Source organism: Apium graveolens, chromosome 5 (genome assembly GCF_009905375.1).
Source record: "Apium graveolens cultivar Ventura chromosome 5, ASM990537v1, whole genome shotgun sequence".
Classification (NCBI taxonomy): Eukaryota; Viridiplantae; Streptophyta; class Magnoliopsida; order Apiales; family Apiaceae; genus Apium; species Apium graveolens.
The window spans coordinates 311,648,794-311,671,397 of NC_133651.1; the positions used below are offsets into that span (position 1 = coordinate 311,648,794).

Sequence of the window (22,604 nt, forward strand, 5' to 3'; positions counted from 1 at the left end):
CACGTTGGTCTCTGGTCTCCTGAACTAATATGTTTGATTATAATTTTTCCATGTTCTATACAATATCGAATAATAATATATTGAATATCAATATGCTTACTCCTCCAATCAAAAACATGATTTTTGGTCAAGTCTATCATCGATTTATTGTATATATTGATTACCACTCGATGATGCTTCTTATATGTAATCCAACCAAGTAAATTACTAACCTACACCTTATGACATACAACACCTGTAGCGGCCATTAACTCATCTTCGCACAAACTCAAAGCCACACATTAACATTTCCGAGATACCCAACTGATCAGACTATCTTTCAAATAAAATGCAATTTCACCAAGGCTCTTTTAATCCTAAGTGTTACATGTTAAGTCACAATCCGAGTATCTTGAAAGTAAGTAATTCACGGCCCCCTTGGTGTAGAACAAACCACAATCAACATTTCCCTTCATGTATCTTCAAAATCACTTTAGTGCATTCATGTGGAGAGTTGTGGGACGCTCTATGTACCTACTAACGATACTAACATGAAATGTTATGTCAGATTTGGGATGAAAAAATACCTAAGACCTCCAATCAAGCTCTTAAAAATAATAAAATTTACCACCTTCCCCCATATTTGGTTAGTTGAATATTCATTTCCACCGGATATTTGATAAAATTGCATTCACTAAGTATAGCCTTATTGAGAAGATATTTTTTTTATTTATGTTGCTTGCTTTAACTCATAAATATCTTTTATAGGTCCACTTTAAAACCCAAGTAGTACAATAATATTCCAAGGTCATCCATTTTAAATTTTTAGTTCATCCACCTCTTTAATTTGTTGATATTACTAACATTGTTACCCGTAGTCATCAGGTCATCAACATAGACCTTCATAATCAGCATCTCCCTTGACGTTTTGTATTAATCTTATACTCATATGAACATTTTACAAACCTCAGCTCTTTAAGATACTTACTCAACTAATTAGCATACCATGCCCATGGTGCTTATCGCAATCCGTATAGTGCTTTCACAATCCGATAAACCAAGATTTCTTTATCCTATTTCACAAAAACATCCAACTAAGTAACAAAAATTATTTCTTTCAGTTTTCCATTAAGAAATACTCATTTAACATCCAAGTGAAGAACCTTCCATTCATTTTTAGCAGCGAAGGCAAGTAACAGCTTCACTATTTCCAATCGAGTAATTGGAGCAAATATTTCCTAGAAGTTAATTCCTTATTTTTTCATGTAACCCCTAGAGACAAGCCTCACTTTATATTTAACTATGTTTATATAAGTACTCGTTTTATTTTCTACACCCACTTCAAACCGATTGCCTTGTGTTTGGGTGGTAGTTACACTAATTTCCAAGTCTTATTCTTTTCAATCGCATCAATTTCAACCTTCCACTACTACAAATATTAACTTGGAAACCGCTACTTTGATAGCGCTTTTTTCTAGGTGCTATACAAGAATGCTACTTACATAACGTTTTTCAAAAAAATGCTATTTAAGCTATTAAAATAGAAATAAAAATTAAGAAAAAAAGTAAATTAAATTACTTGCATAGCGGTTTGGAGGGGAGTGCTACCAAAGAGTTGTGTTGAGTGACGTTCGTACAAACGCGCTATGTAAGAATCCATAATTTAAGTAATTAATTTTTATTTAATAATCCATTTAAAAAGTAGTTAAGCGTTTTTACAAATGCTATGCTAGCAGATGTATCCTAAATTTCTATTATTTTACTTTTAAATAATTAACCAAGTAAAAGAACCGTTTCTCTCTGTTCTTCGAAAGGCACAAAGGATTATTTATCCCAGCATCGATAAATTTACCTAATGATTTCTCTTTCTTCATGAACATTTCATCTCTGTATTGTGCTGATCTTGGTTTTGACTGGGTAATTGCAGTGTCATCTGGAGAGTGTCGATTAAAGAAGCTATGTGAAGTTTACAAATGGAGAAAAAAAAGAACAAGCTTCAATTTAATTTGTAAGTATCTCTGTATCAAGGTATTGACTGGGTTTAGTAATTTAGGGTTGTGAATTGGGTTCTTCTTAACTTGTTTGGTTTCTAATTCTAGGTTTTTAATTATATTAGGTTCATTTACTGGGTTCGATCCCTTTGACAAATTAACCTAATTCACACATTTCTAATTTGTTTCATCACTTTTTATTTTCAACAAAATGTGTATTTTCAGGATATACAATTGAAAATTGAAAGTATTGCATATATTGATTTTGATTATATGTAATTTTGTATGCTTACCCATAGTGGAAAATTTTGTATTTGTATTCTTAGTCTTATCTTTATTTGTGTAAACAGATGGGTTGCTTTCACTGTACCTAAGCCATTAACAACTTTTCTAGGAGTATTTTGTATATAAATGTTAAATTTTTCTAGGTTATGCACGTTCTTTCCGGAACACAAGAACCTATACCAATTTTTTTGCAATCCAGGTATTACACAGTTGTATCAATTGAAACGTGTTTTAATTAGATGGTTTGTTTGATTTTTGTGTTAATTATGCAGTTTTAGGGTTTGTATTACGTAGTGATTTTGTTTTTGTGTGATTATTATATACTGTTTAGTAATTATTAATTGAGTGATCACTGACATAAAATTATGGTGCAATAATTCTGGTACCTGATAGAGTACTAAAAATTATGTTGTAAAGGATTTATGTGTGCTGAGTTGAATTACAAGTGCACAAACAACCAGTGATATAACTGAGCTTTATGTTCATGAAGGGAAAATAGGCTCTGCTTTACTAGAAAAGCAAATTCTAATTGATTTAAAACATGTTGGATGATGCATGAATTCTGTCTTAAAAACCTACTCATCCCTGTTAATGTATGACTTATCTGCATTGCTTCTTGACAACCAATTTATTTATGATCTTTTAATATATATTTAAAACCTGCAATTCATATAGACATGATTCCTAAAGGCAGCCTAATAAAGATCATTCTAATGTATATTTTCTACCTTGTGTCTGCACTATATTAAATATGTTGTTATGTAATGGTTTGCATTATGTGCCAAAATAATTTTTGCTATTTTGCCTATGTAGTCAATGTAGTCTTTTATTGCTATGCTATGTTATATTGTTAATGACTTAATATCTTATTTTGATGGTTAAAATCATAAAAATACAGGTGGGCTAAGAAGCAAGGATACGGGTGCGGGGATGCGGGTGCGTAGTGCGGGGATACATTGATTCGGTAAATAAAATAATATGGGGATACTGTACATATATTTATTATAAATATATTATGAAATCTATTAACAAAACTAATAGTTTTATGCAAATTGCATCAAATACATCATATAAGCATCTATAAAACGTGAATTTAAACTAAAATTACTTATATATGTAATATAAATATTAAAAACTATGTATTTTAGTTGAGAATTTTTGAGAATTTTGAATATCGGAGTATCCCCAAAAATCTGAGTATCCAATACGGGGGTGCGTGAAAATACGGGGATTCGTTGGGTGACCGAAGAATCCCTTGCTTCCTAGCAGGTGGGTGATGTGCTTGTGTGTAAGTATCAGCAGGAAGGCAACACATTTAACTTAGTACTAAGGTACATTGATCTCTATGAGCAGGAAGGCAACACATTAACTTAGTAATAAGGTACATTAATCTCCAAATACTCTTTGAAATTATTTATTTGAAGCTATTTATTATAATTACAAGAAACTATGGTAATTTGGATGAAACATACACACTCATATATGCGGGGGCAATTTAAAGACTTCTTTTAAGAGAAATAAGGTTTTGGTCTCAGCAATACATGAATTAATAGAAACCTTGATTACAGAGGTGCCACCTATATTTAATGACCTTGTACTAGTGATCATGGGAATGTCACTATCCTAGCTGATTTCAAGTTGCAGGTGCAGACTGTAGAGGAGAATGCGGAAAAGATGAAGAAAAAGAAGTTACAAAAATATGTGGATGAAGTTACAATTTGAGCTACTTGAAAACAAGCAGGTCCTTTGAGAATAATATATTGGGTCAACTTACTCCTCCTTCTTTTCTATATTCATATTCATTGTAAATGTACTTGCTTTGCTTTAGATTTTTAATGTATGAAACTAATTAATGAGAAAATTTTGATTTGTAAGTACTAATATTGTTATGTAAGGTTCATGTAAGAAGTTGATTCTTTGAATTTATTTTAATTATATGAAAGTAATTTTAGATGATAGTATTCTAGTTTTTATTAGGATTGGATTTTCATAGCCAATTATTATTATATTCTTGAATTATATTATTTAAGAAATATTTTAGGTTATAAAATGATAAAAGAAATAATTTATTATTTTTAAAAAAAATGGAAATCTTGTATGGCGTTTATAAAAAGATATGCAAGTGATGTTTTTTGCAAGTGAAATGACTTGAATAGCGTTTGCAGATAGGCTATTAAAGAAGTAGACGCACTTGGATATCGCTTACTTACGTAGCATTTTTAGAAGCGATATTTAAGTAAATTAATTAGAGAGCGCCAAAATAAGCGTTATGCAAGTGCCTTTCACTTGCATAGCGCTGGCTTGTATAGCGTTTAAAAGCGCTATATAAGCTAAAAAATAAGCGCTATGCAAGTTTAAATTTGTAGTACTGTTCATTACCTCATCACATGCTCCGTTAGTAGTTGATGTACTATAATTATCTGGTACCTCGACATCTATCATCTAAAGTTCCTCTTTCAATTACACCACATCTAATTTGTAATAAACATCACTTAACAATCTGAATCTTCCGGTCTCATTGCTACTAGACTAGATTGAGTTGAATAAGCATTGTTGTTATCGCCATCTGATATTGTCTTATTTTGAAGGACCAAGCTAGTGTCACCACTTACAGTAGTAACTTTAACATTCTTTCATCGTATATCATCTTCCCTATCATATGCATCTTAAGTTACAACATTCGTATGAATATCTTGCCCAACAAAACTCCCTTGAGGTGGAGTCCCGCCTTCGATATCATTTTCCTTGAGGTGACAATGCAATTTTCTTTGCAATGCAATTTAAATTGATTCAACATGAATTCTCCTTCCCTGTCTATCCTAAAGACCTTTATTTTCTTGTTTGTTTCTTTTACAACCTGAAACGTGAATTTCTTGGAAGCCTCCAATGTTTCATCTTTGCTGGCAAGCATATTAGTCCATATACCACGACTAAAATCATCAAGAGTAAGATGTATTTCTTACCATCCATGGTCGTTGGTGAAATTGGCCCGTATAAATCTTTATGGACTAATTCCAACACCTGCTCCGTGTGAAAAGTTAATTTGTGTGCTAATTTGGACATTAAACATCTAATAGATAGATCTTTAAGTTGAGAAAAATCATGCAACCTCTAATTTATTTCATTCTTGACATCAACATCATGGATTTAAAATTTTGGTGGCCTAGTCTCGAGTGCCACAACCAATCCACTTTCTTCTGTTTCAAAAGTAAGCGCATATATTTGCAAGTTTCCAGCAAAATTTTATAAGGTCTACTAGCTTATCGTCTTTTTTACCTTCATAAGTAACTTTCCTACTCTATCATATACCTACAAATAGCTGACATTTAACACTCTTTTTCCCATTTTATAGTAATTGACTAAAACTTACAATATTTCCAAAATGTGGGAATATGTTGGGCCTATTATTAATCTAAACATAGTTATTTGGGTTGTTTGGTTTTATTGTTAAATAAAGCAACGCTGCCTAGTGATCGTTGCACTGCAGATGTGGTCTTAGGTGATATCGCGTGAATTTAGGAATCAAAAAAGAGGGAGATAAATTAGGATCAAGTATCCTGATTTATAGCTCATCAGTTATGCAGTCTATATGTATAAGTTTATTCTCATAATCATAGTTATCAATTGTAAGGTTTTTCATATCAGTAATCAAAAAACACGCTTTGCATTGCATATTCTCTTATTTTTATCTTTTATTTGGTATAAGAGCGCATCACCTGTGAAGTACATATGAAGATTAAACAAGAAATGTAGGCAAGCAAGAACAAGGAAGGGTCGTTTGGGCTAAGCTATCCAATGTTAACAAAGGCAAACTATACCATTTGGGCCATGAAGATGAAAGTATTTATGCAGGCTCATGGGGTTTTGGAGGCGGTAGAACCTAAGGATCCCAAAACCCCACCAGAGGAGAAGACAGCCAAGAGAGCGTTGGCCATTATCTACCAGGGTATCGCAGATGATATGTTGTTAACGATAGCAGAAAAAAAATGTCCAAGGAGGCTTGGGGGCGATTAAGATGTTGTGTCAGGGTGCAGATAAGGTAAAAAAGGCTAAAGCTCAAACCTTAAAATCTGAATTTGAGTCACTGAAGATGAGAGATATAGAGCAATTAGATGATTTCTATATGAGACTTAACGGCTTGGTTACAAATATCAGGGCGTTAGGGGAAACAATTGATGAGGATAATGTCATTAAGAAGCTACTAAGATCTGTCCAAACTAAATTCCTGTAAATTACGTCGGTAATTGAGCAATTTGGGAACTTAGAAACCATGTCCGTAAAGAAAGTTGTCGGCTCACTCAAGGCTCATGAGGAAAGTTTGCATGTACAAACTGAAAATAGTGAGGGACAACAACTCTTGTTGACAGAGGATGAATGGCTTAAGGGAGAAAGTAACGATGGAAAACTTATTCTCACGCGCGAAGAATGGCTAAGAAGATCCGGGAAAGGTACCCAAGGAGGCAGTGGGGTTGATTATCATGTAAGGGATAATCATATGACTCGTGACAGGAGCCAATTAAAGTGTTATAACTATGCAACAAAAGGTCACTTTGCAAATGAGTGCCGCAAGCCAAAGCAATATAAACAGCAGAGAGGACAGCAAAACCTTGCACTAAAAAATTACGAAGAACACGCACTCTTAATGGCTCCGTGCGAGAATGACAAGAATGATGTGATTGCTTTTACAGAAGGAAAAACTGCAGATGACACTAAAAGAAGAGATGATAACATGTGGTACCTTGACAACGAGGCTAGCAACCACATGACAGGGCGATGAGAGAAGTTCGAAAAACTTGACCAAGTAGTGAAGGGAGAGGTAAAGTTTGGTTATGGATCGTTAGTGAAGATTGAAGGAAAAGGCACGATCAGGATCATGCGTAAGAATGGGGAAACGAGACTTTTGCACGGAGTTTACTATATACCTACACTTCGGAGCAACATCATAAGTCTGGGTCAACTATCAGAAGAAAGAAATTGTGTGGTTATGAATGGAGAAAATCTTTGAGTCTATGATAGCTGTGGAAGAATGCTTATACAAGTCCAAAGGTCTGTGAATCATCTTTACAAGATTTACATCCAGGAAGCTGAGTATCATTGTCTATTAACGGAGAGTGAAGAGGAGACATCGCTATGGCACAAAAGACTCGGACATGTGAATTTCAAAGCAATGCAAATGATGTCAAGAAATCACATGGCTCATGGAATGCCAAATATTGTTCAACTGAAGGATATTTGTGATGGATGCCTCATGTCAAAACAAACACGTAAGCCGTTTCCAACTCAATCTAATTTCTCTGTAAAATCCGCTTTGGAATTAATTCATTTGGATTTTTGTGGTCCAATATCTCCCTCCACTCCGGGGGGAAAACTGTATTTTATGCTTTTAGGTGATGATTATAGTCGTATGATGTGGATATACTTGCTAAGAACTAAAAATGAGGCTTTGAATTATTTCAAGAAATTTAAAATGCTTGTAGAGAAAGGTGCACCACAGGGTATACAAGTCTTGAGAACTGATCATGGGGGTGACTTTTTCTCAAAGGAATTCATTAATTTTTGTGAGGAACATGGCATATTACGACATTATACGGACCCTACACACCACAGCAAAATGGTGTCGTAGAGCGACGCAATCGTACTGTAGTTTCCATGGCCAGAAGCATGCTTAAAGAGAGACATGTACCGACTCAATACTGGGGTGAGGCTGTTACTCATGCCAGTTATGTCTTGAATAAGTTTCCAACTAGAGCTATATCAACCATCACACCTCACGAAGCCTGGTTTGGGACGAAACCAGATGTAAAATGTATCAAGGTGTTTGGTTGTACAGCCTACATGAAAATTCTGGCTGTACATATTAAAAAACATGATGACAGGAGTCAAAAGTTGGTGCATTTTGAGAGAGAACGAGGCACGAAGGCATTCAGATTGTATGATCCGAATACTGACAGCATTTAAGTTAGCAGAGATATGGTATTCGATGAACATAAGGCTTGGGACTGGGGAGCTACTTCTGAATCTGATATAAACAGAGGTGCATTTTTTACAGTGGGTGATGATCTTTCAGAGCCTGAGTCGTCAAGCGAAGAACAAAGCGCACCAACGACTCCGGTTTCAGACGCAACATCTAGGATTTCTTCCTCATAAAGTGAAGACATAGATAATTCTAGTGTGTCCAGGGATACTAGTGACCACCCTCAACATTTTCGGTCACTCAATGACATCTATGAACACACAACAGAAGTAGAATTGACTGAAGAAGAACTCCTGCTGATGGGTGTAGATTAACCCGTTTGTTGGGAACAGGAAGTAGAGGACATTGCCTGGAAAGCAGCAATGGATCTTGAGATCGACTTTATTGAAAAAAACAACACCTGGCTGATGGTGGATCTTCCTCAGGGACACAAATGCATAGGTCTTAAGTGAGTGTATAATTTGAAGACGGATCAAAATGGAGAAATAACTAAACACAAAGCCCGCATCGTGGCTATAGGCTATGTACAATGAGAGGGAGTTGACTATGAAGAAGTCTTTGCTCCGGTAACTAAACTTGAAACAATTCACTTACTTCTGGCATTGGCAGCAAAAAACGATCGGGAAATCCATCATCTCGACCTTAAATCTGCTTTTTTGAATGGAGTTATCCAGGGGAAGGTATACGTCTCACAACCTAGGTAATATTAAGGAAGGGTCTGAGCAAAAAGTTTACAAGCTGTTGAAAGCATTATATGAATTTATGACTTAGAATCTACGGATAGAGCACCATTAGTGACTATCACTCCTATGTGGCTTGACTATCTTGGGTGATTTCCTAATTTGAGTGAAAAAGGTGTCCATCCAGTGCAAGTGAATTTGCAACAACTTTAGGCACACTTTTGGGAGCGTCTAAATGGAAAAATCAAATACTTGTAATAAAAGTCTATATTAATCATACCTATTATATAATATATAGATAGTTTTTTAAATATATATTTGGGGACCATCTACGAAATGTGAATAGGGTGCAGGTCAACGATTGGACTTAAAAGGGTGCCACATACAAGAAATATGAAGTAGATTTTTTTAATTATTATTTATGATGTGTTGAACTTGTTTGGCCTCTACTGTAGATGATATTATTGTAGCTATATATTCTTAATGATGGTGACATTTTATATATATGTATTTAAATATGAGTGTCAGGTGGTATGGGCTTTATGTCCAATGTTAGCTGACCTTGTTAGTTGACTGATTCTTAATGATTTGTTGATGTAATTTTAAATTAGGAGGAGTATGATACCCATGATCCACAACGGTTGTCTGCAACGGAGCTACCGTCTCCTGAATGGAAAAAAGAGGTTAATGATATAGTATCTGCTCATGGCGTTGTCCTTGCTCTTTTGATGTCTGGTGTTTGTGTTGCATTTAGCCGAGGTAATCTTTTTTTTAAATGATCATCATGAGATCCATGTTAAAAAAGACCTATTCATTTTAAACTTTTTATGCATGGCATGGCTTGAGAAACCAATCAAAGGATATGCATTCTGAATTTGAGTTCAGAAAAATATATTGGGAGAATATTTTACAAAAAAATCAATGATTGGGTCATCACTGCCTCAGCTTTCAAATCAGATAATTACATCTCCTTGAAATGCAGGACCACAAGAACTGAGTGCGTATGACATGGCGCACCTGTGCACAGTGGTGACACGTGTACAAAGTGACCCCACATATTGATTGAGGGAAAGACACATAACCAACCAGCTTGGTGGTCGGTTATGATTGTTAAACACGACCATATATCATAACAGACCAGTCTTAAACCGACCACTACACTTCGTCGGTTTTAAGTTTTTAATCGACTATTTTTTCTTAAAATCATCCATTAAAGTCGGTCGGTTTGGTCCTGTTTTCCTCTAGTGTATATTACTTGTACTCTTATAAGTTTCCATGTACTTTTAGTTTTTTACTTCCTCAGTAATTTGTTTACTCATGCAATACCATTAAATGGTGTCACATACATTCAAAATGGTCACCCAGATGCTGGCTTCCTTGTTTTTGAATCAAAGTTATTGAAATGGTGCAGTTCTCTCCAGATTGATAATGTAAATGCTAAAGCAGTCAGTTTTTTGCCCAACATAGGCAAAAATACAACTTATTTTTGTTTATTCTTAAATAAGGAAAATTAAGACTATAATTCTTCACATAGAATGATCCTTAATTCTGATATGATTTTTTTTATTTCCATTATCGAGATCAGCATCTACAAGGTCTTTGAACTGAGAAACTACAAGATGTTGTACTCCATTTCTGGTACAGATGTGCAAGGCATAAAGACCAGGTAAGGTTTTATTATGAGTAACTAGCTATATTATTAAAGATAGATGATAATCCCTCGGAATATTTATTTAAATTTATTTAAATTAACTATAGTACAATTGTTGTATCATTTTTTTAATAATTACAACATCATGAATTATTTACATTATATCATTATCTAATATTAAAAAGTCAAATAGATACTTCAAAAATAAAAAAATTAAAATTATTGTATTTGTGCCCTATGTACGATTATAATAAAATATTTACAATTAAACAACATTCCAACAATTATATTATTTTATCGTAAACAGTTTGAACTCGACTCCTTAAAAGTTCGGTCTGGCTCAGCTCGTTAAGAGCTCGATCTCGAACTCGAACAAAAATGTTCGTTAAATTTTTGGAGCCTAACTACACTACAAGAATAATTTTAAAAATATAACAATTGTAGAATAATTTTGGATAAATGTTATTCTACTACATAACCATTTTAAACTATTTCATATATATAATACATATATATATGTAAGCTTATTTATGTTCTTTCTTCACATTCATCGCTGAACACCACAAACTGTCCCAGAACGTCATTCACAATGGTCATTTTTCAAGAGTTCCGAAAAAGTCATCATTATTTTATATATACACCATATATGGCTTCAATATACCATTATTATTATTTAATGCTCGGGTTTCATCATTATAGTATGATAAAATAGCCTCTTAACAGAACTACTTATATTCATATATAATATGCCATTATCGATTTTGTTTCAAAAATTTGGTGATTTGCATTCAAAATTTAGTGATTTGCATTTAAAATTTTGTAATTTGAATAAAAAAAATTGTGATTGACATTTATTTTAGTGAATCAACAACTTGTGATATCATATAGTTTAGTTAAATTTGATAATTTTTGTGGGGGTGGGTGGCAATAATGGTGGTTTGATAATGGTGAAAAGGGCGGTGACAGTAGCATGCTGACGGATGGGTAGGTGGGGTCGACGTTGATATCACTAATAGTATTGGTAGTTGTGGTGGATGGTCATTATGTATGTTTAATTTTTTGGTGATTGATTTTAATTTTAGTGATTTTTAGTAAGTTATTTGTTCTGATTTTAATTAGGGGTGTCACTAAGTAACCCCTAAATATATATCATTTCATATTTTTTTAAAAAAATGAGCCAATATACAACATCTCCGTACTTCAAATATATATCCCTTATATCCAAGTATACTAGGGTAGACCTTGATAAAACTGAAAAAATGTCACACATAACTACATGGAAATAAATTAAATTCAAATCACAAGTTAGGAATATGCAATTAAAATTAAATAACGAAATTAATCATGAAGGAAACAAATTGTAGAATCAATAAAAGCAATATTATACCCCAATAAGAAATAAAGGTTACTTATATGTCTCTAAAATATAAGATAGCGTGATCATATAAGGGACACTGTTGTTATTTAAGAGAAATTTGCCCCACCCTAGGAAAGTGCGAATTCACTTCGAGGATAAAACATAAACAAGAAATCTGGCATGACCCGAAAACTTGAACGGAGGCCACACCTAACAAATTGTATCCAGATTCGAAGAAACAGATGGAAATTCATAAAACTGAGATCTGAATTTATATTCAATATAGATTATACGATACTGATCCAAAATAATATAGATTATATGATACTGGTCCAAAATTCAATCTCATCCACAATCTAAAAAATATCTAAAACAAAAATTTAACAGAAAATAATCTGAAATAATATTATATCTAGTTGTAATGAGAAATCGATCAAAACTAAATAATAAATTATTTGAACAGAATATGACTCAAAGTACAAAATTGAATATGTATCTATATCTGAAATTTAAAAATTGAATAAAATTGAATTTTAGTTTAGTTGTTATAATTTCAAAAATTCATAACTTATATTTCATATTAATTAAACTATATTTAAGGTCTTTGTAGTTTGGCTTTCTATCCTCAATCTCTTTCTGAGATTGGTTATAGATAGCGCCCTCTTTATGGCATGTCATAGAGCATAGGGTTAATCCCTTTTTTTCTTCTTGTTCTTGTTGATATATACATAATTTAGCAAAAAAAAAACTATGTTTAAGGTAATAAATTATCTATTCATCATAAACATTTGTATTTAAGATGATGTTTTTGTATAAAAATTAACTTATTTCGAATTTTTTCTGATAATTTTATTTCCCAATTAAACGCGAACATAACCAAATTCAATATAATATGAACTTGATATAATTATATGATAATCGAAAATTGATCTGATCTGAAATCAATTTGATTATGTAAATCTTCATGTTTAAGTTTTTATATGTGAGAAAAAAACTAGAAAAAGAGGTTATCTAGGTTTTGTTCGGTGAAAACAATAGATTATGTGAATTGTCATGTTTATGTTTGTATATGGGCTAAAATGAATAAAAGAAGAGGTTAGGTAGCTAGGTCTTTTTCACTGACATTCTCTATCTATCTTCGAGTATATATGTAGGGCCTAATGGACTAGCTTTGGATTGCTTGTGTCTAAGACATCGACTCAAGCCCTTTGAAATGCATGACCTTGAACCTGTAACTCAAAGTCCTTGATCTTTATCAAGACAGTACACAAGTCATAAACACCATTCATTTATACATTAAGATGTACTGATGTAGGCTTTTCTATGAACCTGCTTATTATTCCCACAGAGAACGTGATATCTGGTCTTGTATGAACCCGGTATCTAAACCCCTCAACTAAGCTCTTGAATTGAGTTGTCTTTATAGGCTGACCACCCTTGTCTTTGCCAATGCTTTCCTTGGGGTTCATAGGATATTTGACTGGATTGCAATCTCCTAGTCCGGCTTTCTCCAGTAATTTTTTAGCATACGACATTTTTCTACTCTCAATGCACCCAACACTCTGCTTTACCTCCATTCCCAAGTAGTATGAGAGCTTTCCAAGATCACTCATCTCAAATCTTCTATTCATTTGCTTCTTAAACTTTTTGATAACAGTAACATATGTACCTGTTATGAGTAAATCATCGACGTAAACTCCAATAATAAGAATTTCTCCTTCAGCTTTGTTGGTATAGACAGCATGCTCGTGAGGAAATCTTTCCAATCCCAGTTCTTTAAGGCATTTATTTAACTTCTCGTACCAGGCTCGGGGTGCCTGCCTTAAGCTATATAAAGCTTTTATAAGCCTGTACACCAAGTTTTGCTTTCCTTTCTGAAAAAACCCATCAGGATCAGACACATAAACTTCTTCCTGAATATCGTCGTTTAGAAAAACCGTTTTGACATCAAGATGGTGAACTTCCCAGCTATGTTTGGTAGCGAGAGCAAGGAGTAACCTTATTGTTTTAAAACGCGTGATAGGTGCGAAGATTTCTTCGAAGTCCACACCTTGTTTTTGGCCGTACCATTTGGCAATGATTCTTGCCTTATAATTCTGAATTTCCCCGTTTGCATCTCTCTTTATTTTATATATCCATTTCAAACCGATCACCTTGTGCCCAGGTGGCAGTGCTGTAAGCTTCCAGATTCTGTTATTCTCAACTGCATCAATTTCCCTTTGCATTGCATCCCTCCAGTTACAATCCTTCACACCTTGTCCATAATTCATGGGTTCATGAACACCCATAAGCAGTAACTCATCATCTTCGAGTTCAACCACCTGAGTATTATCATAGATGTCACTGAGACTTCTGTAGTTTCAAGGCTCACTACTCGTTTCAGAATCTTTAACTGAAATGAAAGAACTCGATGTATGCATAGGCTCAGTATTCATCAAATTAGAGTTTGTGTCACTATCAATCTTCATTTGTTCTTTTGCAACTTCCTCATTTTCATCCCAGTTGTAGTACTTTCTTTCTTCGAAAATAACATCTCTACTGATATGAACTGATTTGTTGACGGGATCATATAGCCTATAAGCCTTTCTTCTAGGCTCCTTCCTAAGATGAATGACTTTCTTGCTTCAATCTTCAAGTTGTTTTATGGAACCACTTGGCAATCTCATGTATGTTAGGCAGCCAAAGACACGTATATGACTAATAGTTGGTTTTTTCTCAGAGCAAGCTTCAAATGGAGTCATTCCAAAAACATCACATATGGGTAGATGATTTAATATGTAAATCGTATGTCGGACAGCTTCACCCCAAAAAGTACTTGGCAGGTGCATTTGTTTCAACATACTTTGAGCCATCTCGATCATGGTTCTATTTCTCTATTACACAACACCATTTTGTTGTGGCGAGTAAGGCACTGTGATATACCTCTTAATGCCAACTTCATTGCAGAAGTCTGTGAATTTTTTTGAGCAAAACTCGCCACCACGATCCGTCCTAAAAGTTCGGATTCATTTTTCTGGCCCATACTTGATTTGAGCTCTGAAGTTCTAAAATGCTTGAAGTGTTTCATCCTTTCTTTTCAAGAGACATGCCCACATGACTCTGCTATAATCATCAACCAAAAGGAATATGTATTTGTTACCTGCTATCGTGGGTGGTGACAAAGGACCACATAAATCTCCATGAACCAATTCTAGAGATTTCTTTGGAGCAAAAACAGATTCAGATGGAAAGCTTTTCCTAATCTGCTTTGTCATAATACAATCCATGCATACATCCTTCGGGTGAGACAACTTTGGCAAACCATGCACCATTTTATTTGAATCCATTAGCATCATCTCCCTAAAGTTGGCATGACCCAATCGGGAATGCCACAACCAAGAATCTTCGTCCGTCTTAGACAGCAGACACCGTGGTTCACAGGTTTCAAGAATAATTTTATACAACCTATTCATAGACCTCTTGACTTTCATAAGAAGATTTCCACAGTTATCACGTACCCTCATATAGTCACCACTAATTACGATTTTATTGCCTTTTTTCGACAACTGGCCAATGGTAATTATATTGTTACGGAGTGAGGGAAGATAATATACCTCTTTTAAGACTCGCTCTTCTCCCATTTTATACTTGATTCCTATAAAGCCTCACCCTTTTATGTGGACAAGTGATCCATCTCCAAACTTCACTTGCCCCATTATTGGTTCATCCAAATCCCTGAATTTTTTTCGCTCCCCAGTCATATGATTTCTGGCCCCGTTATCCAAATACAATAGGTTTGATTCTATTCTTTTTCCTTCTCCATCTTGAACTAGTTTAAGTGTCACCTTCTCTTTGTTCAATAACATTATATTCCCTCATTTTCCTTCATATTCTGTTAAAAGCAATGCTAATTCATCTGGAATTTCAACAGTGTTAGCATCCTCCTTACTTTCTTTATCACGTCACGGTCTCCTGCAATCTGCAGCAAAATGTCCGAGAATGTTGCAATTGAAACACCTTACGCGGCTCCTGTCACGTGTGCCTCGTCTTCGAGACCTTTGTTCCGTTCCAACTCTATTTGATCGCCTGATCCACTCATCTCTAGTGAGCAACAACTTGCTCTCCTCCTTCTCCTTCTTCAACCAATCCTCTTCAGTGAAAAGCAACGGACTCCCACTACTGTCTCCCTGTCCTCGAAGCCTTTCCTCATATGCTTTCGAGGAACCGATAGCCTCCTCTCACTACAAGAAAAAGTTGAATAGACATCACACATTAGACATCGGTTGCGGATGCCACTGATGTTAAAAGAGGTAATAACATCACCCCGTATTTTTCTAATGTCTTTATTATTTGAAGACATCGATTATTTAACAACCGATGTCTAAAGTTCTCTAAAATAAATCAGCGCGAGCCACTTCAATTTGTTTCCCCCCTTAGTGAAATTTTACAAAACTTTCCCTCATTTGATTGCCAATTATTCCCCATATCCAGAGAAACTAAAAACAAAAAAAAAAGTAAATCTCTCACAAATCTCTCTCTCGTCTCTCAACCCCCACTGAATCTCTCTCTCTCTCTCTCTATCTCTCTCTATCTCTCTCTCTCTCTCTCTCTCTCTCTCTCTCTCTCTCTCTCTCTCTCTCTCTCTCTCTCTTTCTCACTCGTCTCTCACCACTACAACCTTCGCTACTCTAATGGCCACCGTCACCAGCTCTTCTGTTTTAGTAACCACCATCTCCACCAGGTCCGATGGGTTCACCATCACAATCACCTTCACCGGTCTGCTAACAATCTCTTGGTGTCTCCTTTACATTAATACTGTTATGGTCTTCTCTGCTTTAACAGTTAAGTTTTTTAAAATCAAAACCCTAATTTCTTAAATTGGGGATTTTTAAAGTCGAAACCCTAATTTTTTAAATTGGGGTTTTTAATTTTAATACTCTTTGTTGGTTATAAGGAATATGGTTTGGGTAATAATTAGCATGTTATTTTCGTTTACATGGATTTATCTTTCATTTATTAATTTTTTAATTTTGTTTTTCTATATGATACAACTATTATTTAAGGTAATCTTTGGTTTATATTTAAGGTGCTTTGATTGTAGATGAAATCTTGGGTATAATCAAGGGAGTTGCAGTGAAAAGTGTTTACTTGTTTGTTATAGTTCCTGCATACACAGTTTATTTGGGTTGTTTTTATAATTGGACAAGTTTATATGGCAGCTCGGTGTTGGAAGAGGAGGAAGAGCGCGGAGTTGCGCACATTGTTGAGCATCTTGCTTTCAGTGCGACTAACAAGTACACGAATCATGATATTATAAAGTTTCTTGAAAGTGATGATGCATAATTTGGGGCTTGTCAAAATGCAGTGACATCTTCTGATGAAACTGTTTATGAACTGTTTGTTCCGGTTGACAAGCCTGAAGTTTTACCTCAGACTATATCTATACTGGCTGAATTCAGTTCAGAGGTAATAGTGACGTTTTGGTTTTTTATATAATTTGAGATTTTATCATATATCTTTATAGGTTCAACCTTATGCCTAGTACAGATTTGGATATCATCAGATGATTTGGAGAAAGAAAGAGGAGCAGTTCTGGAAGAGTATAGAGGTACTAGAAATGCTAATGGAAGGATGCAGGAGGCACATTGGGCGCTCATGATGGAAGGTTCAAAGGTCTAGTTGTTGGCACTTGTAATTCCAAATATTTTTAGCTATTATCTAGCACTTGTCGAACATTCTCTTAGCTTAATTAAAAAACAGATCCTGATCGACATGCTCAGTAATCCTGATTTTTTAGTATGTCGGTTTAAGCTTATATGTATGTGATCCTCATTGTATTGTACAAGTTCGTTCTGTGCTCCTTTTTATTTGTGAACGAACCTTATCTGTGCTTTTGCATTGGCATGCTCACTATTAGCCTAAGAATTGAAAGTAAGGTGATCAATTCTTTTTATCGTAGTACTTTTAATATGAGTTTGGTGTTTCCTGTTTGAAATAGGGTACAGTTGTAATTTATTGTGAGCATGATTTTGGGAACAGTACATCTATATCTATACGAATACATCATATATTCTCATCAATGGTTGCAATATACCGAGCGTTTACCCATTGGACTGGAAAAGGTGATCCGAACTGTGTCTCCTGGGACTGTGAAACAGTTCTACAGGAAATGGTATCATCTGAAAAATATGGTTGTTGTAGCAATTAGAGATTTCGCTGATACACGGGTCTAGATTTCAAATCTGGCTATTTATCGCATACTTTGATATTTCATAACAGACGTGTATTTAATATATATGTTCTCACCAGAGTGAAAAAAATCTCCAGTTGGTCAAATTAAACCTGGAAAGAATTTGTGTGTGTATTTGGAATGAATTGTGTCAAATCCAATCATGTCAGCTAGCTTAATAATACAGTATATTGTTTTGAAATACGGCGACTAATAATGCTGAGTTTTATTTTTTAATTATCTAATTCTCTATTCTCTCGCTCATCATAATCGATATAACAGATTGTTGTTGAGCTTATAAAGATGTATTTCGGGAATAAAATTTCAGCATCTAATCCTACTCCTATACCACACTTTCTGGTTCCATCACACGAAGAGCCATGACATTTACGTTTGTTAGAATCTGAAGCTGCCGGGGTTAGTTTGTTGTGCATCTTTTTTAACTACACTTCTTTTTAACCATGTATTTTCATGTTGGATGATCATTTCCATGCAATAAGTCAGACAGTCCTATCTTTAATTAGCCTTGAATAGTCTGCAGTGATGGTAAGCTGTAAGATGCATGTGGTAGAGCTGAGGACTTGAAGGGATTAGAGGGAATTACTTGTAGAGTGCATGTTCTTTCATGCTTTGAACCAAAGATTCTTTAAGATATCTCGCAAGAAGGATCTACCATATTTTTCATGCTCGGCTTCCGCTGATGTCCTTGTTCGACCAAGTAAGGCCTATATAATGACTTCGTCTTGCAAAGAGAAAGGAACTATAGAGGCCTTGGAATCAATGCTTACTGAGGTGTGCATTTTTATAAAATTGTTAAGTCTTTCTTATATTTCTTCTACTGATTTCTTACATTTTAGGTTACAAGGGTTCGGCTACATGGTTTTCTGAGCGTGAAATAGCTATTGCTCGGGCGTTCTTATTGTCAGAAATCGAATCTGCCTATTTGGAGCGGGATCAGATGCAGTCAACCAGCTTGCGAGATGAGTATTTGCAAGTATATTACTTCTCTGCCTTTGTCTAATGTTTTCTTTGTTGTTGTCAAGTTTGACCTTCCTACTCAACCTTTTCTTTTCCAGCATTTTCTTCATGATGAACTTGCCATTATTGTCGAGTATGAAGCGCAGTTGCACAAAACTATATTCCCCATGAGTACATATTGATGTTTAGTGTTTTCTTCTATATATCCACAATTATTCCCTATAATTTCACTCTAGTTTAGTGTGAAAAACTAATTCTACACGTTTTGGCCAATTCGACTTGGATAAATATATCAGCTCATGAAGTAGTCCTATGCACCGCACTACTGATGTAATAATATTTTACCGGTTGCAAACTTTAAATAATTAAATTGTTGCCCAACTCTTCTATATTATCCTTTCAATTTGATGTCATATATCTACTCTCTCCAAATTATAAAAAATGGACGGGACGTAAATGAGCGGAGTTCAATAAATATGCAGTGCTTAATAGTTGCTTCTCTCTGTGAGAAAGGTAAATTCTTAACTTTGATTTTTATTGTGTTTGGTCGGATCATATATGTTCTTTTCGTTGTAGCTGAGTAATAGGTGGTATGGTCTAAATTTTCTCTGATATGAATTCACCCAAACAATATTTCTAGAATTAGTTGCACAACAGTTTTACTAGCTATCCTTCTTATTTTATTGCCTTTGTTTTTTGTCCTGCATCAAAGCTTCTTGTGTACTTTCTAATACCATCTTATTTCTTAGCTCTCTGATGTTGTGGATTCCATGGAGGTCAATATACAAAATGAAGAGTCTGTAACTACAGGTACTTACTATTATCTACATATTTATACTCTAATAAGCTAGAACAATGAGAGAGCACTAGTTTTAATAGTTTCATCTTGGGGAAAGTATAGCATTGAAAGAAAAACTGAGAGTACAGTTTTTTAAATCAGCTCTTAAATTTGCAGAAGAAATACTGGGCCATGCTAAAGACCGCACAAAAGATCAGCGTCATGGATATATTGTTCTCTATCTTAGAGTTTGATGCATCTTATAATTCATATACTAATCTCAGATCGCGAATGCACCACATTTCTGCTGAGAGGTATAAACTATAAAGAACTTCTGCACACTGATATATATATTTTCTCTGTCCCTGCTTTGACTTTGGGTATACTCCATAAAAACCTTGAGCATCGTACTTCACTATTTTACAGGCCACCTTTAAATCTTTTTCGCCAATAATTATCTGGAACATGCATCTATTTAGACGTGTTGCAGAAGTCAACTGGTGGACAAAACTCTAAAACACAGCGGGAACTTGGATCCAGTCTTCGTGAGAATGTAGATGCTTCACCAAAATATATAGATGATGAATTGATGGGCATAGCAGAAAACAAACTAGTATCTTTTCAATGTAAGATGCAGTTTATTTTGATGATGATAAAGGACCAGACTATGTATTTAAGCATATATTCAAATCTATTATTTCTTTAGTTTACTTGAGTGCAAGTTCCGTATATTTGATATATCTTAGTTACAAAAGCAATTGTACATCACTTTTAAAGAACAAAAACTGATGTCAAAAAAAGTTAATGTACATGCTTTTAGATAAAAATACTGATGTCAAAAACTGCCATGTTCAAGTGTAAATTGAAAATAGGCATCAATTTGTTTGAGATAAAACTGATGTTTATGTGACAATATATACATCACTTTTAAAGAAGAAAAACTGATGTCAAAAAAGTTAATGTACATAGCTTTTAGATGAATAATTGATGTCAAAGACTGACATGTTAAAGTCTAAATTAAACATAGATAACACTTTGTTTGGGATAAAACTGATGTTTATGTGTCGATATAGACATCACCTTTCACTAAAGAAATCGATGTTTAATATCTGATTTTACATCACCTAAATGAAAATACTCGATGTCTATGTGGAAAAAAACATAGCTCGTAATATGTTTAATATGTTGTAATAGGTGTAATTTATTTATTAAATTATTTATTTCTAACATTTTTTGTAAAAAAACAGTGCATAAACATCATTTTTTTTGTCACAAACGATGTCTAAGTAAGTAAAGACATCGGGTTATGGCCGGTGCCTAGAATAGACATCACCGACATCAACATCGGTTGCCAAACAACATAGACATCGGCCAAAAACCGATGTCTATGGACTTTTTTCTTGTAGTGTCTATTATCATTGTATCCAGATCTCTAAACTGTTCAATGGTGGACGCAATCTGCAAGAACTTTGTGGGTACTGCTCTTAATATTTTCTTCATGACATAAGCTACACCAACTTCCTCTCCAAGTGCATGAATGTTTGTCACCCTGCCTGTGATCTTCAAACAGAAATCATCGAGACAGTCTGAGTCCTTCATGCTTAGTGACTCGAATTCAGCCTTGAGCGTTTGTATCTTTGTATTCTTCACATGTTCTACACCCTGACACATTACTTTAATTGCCTCCCAAACTTCTTTTGCAGTTTCTTTCTCAGCCAGTGAAAGGAGAATGTCTTCTGGAATACTTTGATAAATGGCTGCCATAGCGATTTTGTCCATCTTGTCATCAATTGGTGCCTTTGGATCTTTAGGTACCACTGCATCCCAGACGCCATGGGCCTGCATATATACCTTCATTTTCAAAGCCCATGTTGTATAATTACCTCTCATCAACAAGGGGTAATTCAAACTAACCGCACTATCTTTGTTTTTCCCTGGTTCCATTATCGACACTGCATTTGGAATGTACTTGGGCATCAACTGTTTGTACCAAGTACTCTAATACAAGTTTGTTGGTTATACTTGTTGTGTTTGTTATGAAAACTGAGAGAAAACAAAAGATGTGCTATCAAATAGCGTAGTTTTTATTAGAACCGCAGAAGAGATATTTAAACCGTGTACACAGAGAAAGCAAGCTACAAACTAGGGAAAATAACTAAACTCCTAACAAGTCTCCACTACTGAACATTATTCATCTAATCTTCTAAAAGCAAGCAACTATCCTAAAAGCAAGCAACTACTTCACATATGTAGACTAAGTCTAAAAGTATAAAAACAAAATATAGCAAAACTAAATAAATAAAAGTTTAGAGTAAAAGAACCAACAAAGCTGAGAAATAGAGAAACTATGATATGTTTCAGATAGTACATGTACGGAAGTAGAAATATAAAATGTGTTATTAGAAATACAAATTCTTAGCTTGTCATCAAAGGCAAAAATTGCAGCTATTAAATAAACCTAGCAAGGAACAATTACTAAACCAAGTAAACTATCATCGAAGCACAATGACTGAAGCACTTATAATTACCTATCATCGGTAGTAACTGACAATAAAAAAATAGGTAAGAAAACTAGATATCTAGATGGCTTGGTCATTGTTTATGAAAACATGATACACTTTATGATACATGTCAATTCCCATATGCTCTCCCATTTAAAAGTATATAAGCCACAATAGAATGCAGAACCCAAAAGTACTGCAAGATGTATAGTAAATTAAACA

The 22,604-nt window shown here is 34.5% G+C and overlaps 1 long non-coding RNA gene and 1 pseudogene across 2 annotated transcripts; both read left to right on the plus strand.

Moving 5' to 3' along the window:
- The first annotated feature begins 1,695 nt into the window (after positions 1–1,695).
- LOC141659410 (uncharacterized) lies at positions 1,696–4,177 on the plus strand. 2 transcript variants are annotated; one of them, XR_012549766.1, is made up of 4 exons: positions 1,696–1,987; positions 2,399–2,454; positions 3,154–3,219; positions 3,525–4,177. It is a non-coding gene; the product is annotated as an uncharacterized LOC141659410 (long non-coding RNA). The 2 variants fall into 2 exon arrangements; XR_012549765.1 differs by lacking the exon at positions 2,399–2,454 and having other exon boundaries at positions 1,700–1,987.
- A 5,402-nt stretch (positions 4,178–9,579) lies between these two features.
- Positions 9,580–19,285, plus strand: LOC141661254 (zinc protease PQQL-like; annotated as a pseudogene).
- The last annotated feature ends 3,319 nt before the right edge of the window (positions 19,286–22,604 follow it).